Source organism: Miniopterus natalensis, chromosome 6, assembly GCF_054644295.1.
Source record: "Miniopterus natalensis isolate mMinNat1 chromosome 6, mMinNat1.hap1, whole genome shotgun sequence".
Taxonomy (NCBI): Eukaryota; Metazoa; Chordata; class Mammalia; order Chiroptera; family Miniopteridae; genus Miniopterus; species Miniopterus natalensis.
In genome coordinates, this window is record NC_142086.1 from 53,799,074 (window position 1) to 53,803,450 (window position 4,377).

Below are 4,377 nucleotides of genomic sequence, written 5' to 3' on the forward strand. Positions count from 1 at the left end.
GGAGGGGGCAGAATCTGGGAACTCTTGCTTTCTGCTCAATTTTCCTGAAAGCCTAAAGCTGCTAAAAAAAAATCTATTAATTAAAAAAAAAGCCAAATTATATTCTATATAGCTAAATACCTGAAGCAGTGATGGCCATCACTTTTTGGGCAAATCTCAAGTACAGAATCGGCAGTCACATCTGCATTCAAGGCATCAGGCAACGCTGAGGATGTCCAAATCAGCAATCATCGAGATACAAGTTAATTGAGCTGTGAGCCCTCCACCACTTATTCTTTATTGAGAGTATCCGAACCAGGTTGCTTTTTCTTCCTCATTTTAACTAATCTTTCCATCATCCTTTTATTCCTCGTAACACATTCAGGGCATAACATAATATCTTCTAGGCCTGGAGAGGGGAAAGTGCAGGCTGGTAGGAGTAAGAGAGAGATCATCTCTGTGGGAGTGTCAGGCACCCAGGCGTGACCTGCACAGAACTGCAGGCGAACCCAACCCATTTTGTCTGCCAAGAGAGGTCTGCCATGGACCACACACCACCTGACACCAGATGTTGGCAGCAGAAAATTCTCAGCAGAAATAGGAATGGAAGAGGAATTCGCAGCCTTAGGTTGCACGGCTCTTGAGCAGTTCTTGACCAGGCGGCCAACACGGCCTACTGAGCTGAAGTTGTCGCTTCGACTGTATTGGTCACTTCAGCTATATTGGCCCATTCCTGTCTCTTCTTACTCTTTTGACTTTTCTCACTCCTTGCTCTCTTGCATTTCCCAGAACATGACTGCAGTGTGGCCTCCTGTGGTGTTTCAGCAATACTTTGTTTTTCTTCAGAATAAGCATGTTCCTTGAGCAGCAGATGAACATCCATTTTCTTGCCATCAGTGCTCAGATTCAGTTGCTGGCGCCAGTTCTGCAAAGTGTCGTAACGCACTTTATGAACTGATGGCAAAGCAGTCGGCAAGGGAAGGATTGGTTTGGGGCGATCTTGGAATTGTCCATTCGTTTGAGGAAGATTAACTTTATTGTTTGTCGTAGGAGTCGTCAGTTTGCCTTCTGAGGTTGAAGAAACACTTGGTTCCATTTGGTGTTCATTACATTCCTCATTAAATGGAACCAACGTGAGAATCACACTTTGTTCATCTAATTTATCCTCAAAGAAATCCTTCCCGCTGCCATGAGAGCTTGAGCTCGCCATTTCCAGGACCACCCAGAGGAAGGCGGGGCCGGCAGTGCCGAGTATACCTGCAGTTCTCTCCTTTTTCAATATTTTTATTTTATGAGCCCCTGTTAAGCGACCTCCATGATGATAGGAGAGAATTTTGCATTCATAATTTTGTATTATTTTTTCATAAAGAAACCCTTGCCCCTCACCAAATCCTATACATTCCAGGTCCCAAAATATCTAGATTCACTTCTTTCCAGAAAATATGAGATTGGAAATGTTCCCTGAGGAGTGAATAGACTTTGAGAAAAGGAGTGATGTGTACTTGAACAGTGAGCACACACATTTTCTAAGGGTGAGGCATCAGTGGGAAATCAAACTGAAGAAGTCGGAGCCACATTCCTGAGAACCCCAGAAACCTATGTAGAGTGTAGAGGTGTTGTTTTGTGTTTTCTTTAAGACTGATTTGCATTTGGAGTTTTGAAGGGAGATAATTATGTGATTAGATGTGTATTTAGAAGTTGAATCAGGCCATAGAATATAGGAAAGAGTTGAAGGGGCTGGGCTACAAGGTAAGAGAAAAGGTAGGTTTAGGAGTCATTTGTGTAAATATGGTAGTTGAAGACATTGATTAGCATTAGGGTCAATATTCATTCAATAATGGACCAGCATTTTGTGAAGATTTTATATGTTTGGGGCAGTCTTCTAGGTAAACCAGGATGGGAACTCCGTCTCTGTAGTTGAGAAAAGCCTTTTTGCTAGGAACAAGGCATGCAAACAAGCTATTGCTAGACAATCAGGTAATTGCTGCAATGAAAAGAAATCTACAGGCAGTCTGGTTTCAGAATTATTTAGATGTATGGGCTAGTCCCTGTGTCTGTGGCTTCTAGAAGGACAGGATATATGTAATTTGCATCAGTCTTCTGGAGAGACCAAAAGTAAAGCTTTGCAGCAATAACCAGCCTCTTTTTAAGAAGAAAATGGGGGTTAGGATCTGGAAGGCACAGCTCTAGATGGATGTATAATCTCAGGACTGAATGGGACTAGCGCTCCCCTCATGTCTCCTTGGATCTAAGAACATAGTTTTTCTGCTGCCCTGTTAGGAAACCAAAGCTGACATCTGTTTCCCTGGGACTCCTGCAGTCAAATGTTGCTTAGCCAATAGTTTATTTTTTCTCAAGGCATGACATCGGTTCATCAATTAATCAGAAAGGTTTTATGAGTAGCAAGTGCAGAGCTAGGATCAAAGGGAGACAGCAGTGATCCCCCTTCAGCAAATGAAGCAGATGGTGATAGAAACAAGAAACAAGTTGAAAGCTGAGAAGATAGAAAATATGCCTGAGGAATGGAGGTTTGGCCTTACCTATCTGAAGATTATATTTCTCATAATGCTGGGGAAAACACTGAAACTATTTATATTTATGTTGTTAGCATTCAGATAAACACCCACCTGCTGCTAATGCACTGTGTGGCTTTGGGCCAATCATTTCACTCCTCCGGGCTTTTGTCATCAGAGCCATCTGCCAGTCCTAGTGCCATGCCAAGCCCTGTTTCCAGTTTCAATAACTGATGCACATTACATGAAAACTGAGGTACTTCCTGGGAAAACATTCCACTGTGTCTATAGTTGGGATATAGTTGGTCAAGCTCTGTATGTCAGAAGGAGGTGGGGTAGGGTCTTGCAATAATAGCCAAATTACAAGAAGAGATTCTAGAGCCCCTTAGGAGAATCTACCCTTTGGAAGGAACATCTGGCAGATGAGACTGACTCCATAAAGGCGCTTGAGGTTTGTGGGGGAGGAGCGGTCCCACGTGCGGAGGGCGACTGTGACTTGAATCCTGCTCCATCTAGTCCCCTTAAAGCTTAGGAAAAGGAGGGATTTAGCTAGTCCATTAGTTTTTGACAGATGCTGTAAAACAAATTACCACAAACTGATGGCTTCAAACAACAGAAAATTATCTTCTTGCAGTTCTGGAGGGCAGAAGTCTGAAATCAAAGTGTCAGTCAGGCCACAATTCCTTCAAAAGCTTTTTCCCTTCTCTCTTCCAACTTCTGGTGGCTCCTGCTGTTCCTTGGCTTGTGGTGGCATCACTCCAATCTCTGCCTGCATCTGTTTTCTCTTCTATCTTTTGTAAGTACACTTATCTTTGGATTTAGGGCTTGCCCAGATAATCCAGGATGTCCTCATCTTGACATCCTTAATCTAATTATATTTTCAAAGACCTCTTCCCTCTTCCTCTCCTCAAATAAGGCCACATTCATTCACAAGTGCTAGGGGTTAGAATGTGGACATATCTTTTTTGGGGCCACCATTCAACCACCCATTACAGTTAATAAACATTGCTGTTCTAACAGCCAGGAGCTTTGTTGCTTAATAGCATAAACCCTGGCTGTTAAAACAGCAGTGAGATGCTCTAAAAGGCTGGGAAACAGAGGAAAGAAAGGAGAGGAGAGGAGAGCCCAGCACCTGGGATGGCAGGGCCTGCTACCTGGTGCCCCACTGGGGTTACACAGCAGCCTGGAAATTCCAAAGGTCCCTGCAGAGTCCAGTGCACATGGCCCATGGCCCATGGCCCAGGGCAGCACATTAGAGAATGAGGTTTATGACTCTGTGTGTGTGTGGGGGGGGGGTTCGCAGTTCATTTAGTGGGTCATGGCCAGCATTAAAGAGAAAAAGAAATAGAAAAAAATAGAATGTCCCAGAATCTACTGCAAGTAATAAAAGTATGTATGTTTTGAGAAATGTGTGCAGGTGGGTGTGTGCGTGCTTTGGTTTACGATGTGAAATGCATTTCTTACGTAAGTTGCGGTCAAGAGTTTGAAAGCCACTGGTGTGAGAAACCGTGGTGTGGCACTTTAGAGCATCATGGAGAGAGCAGTGATCCAGGGACATGTCCTAGGTTTTGGGCACAGATTGGAAATAATTACTCTGGCCAGCACAGTGACAAAGGTGTGAACAGCTACAAGAAGGAGCTCTCCGCACACGTCAGACACCCTTGGGAGCCTCCTTCCTCTTGGAGAGACTTTGCAAAGGGAGTGAGATTCTACGGGTATGTGGGTGATTTAAAAGGTGGTTAAGCCAGTGATTCTGAGACCAGCCATAAATGTGACATGGATTGTGAGCACAGGTTCATGAGGCTGGAGGGCATTCAGATTACAGGTTAGAGGACTGTTTGTATTAGAACCACAGGTTTTGAATTGTGCCCTCCCTTCAAGCCCT

At 44.0% G+C, this 4,377-nt stretch overlaps 1 pseudogene; it reads right to left on the reverse strand.

The window, feature by feature from the left end:
* Nucleotides 1-269: 269 nt before the first annotated feature.
* On the reverse strand, nt 270-1,189 carry LOC107527368 (developmental pluripotency-associated protein 2 pseudogene; annotated as a pseudogene).
* Nucleotides 1,190-4,377: the final 3,188 nt, after the last annotated feature.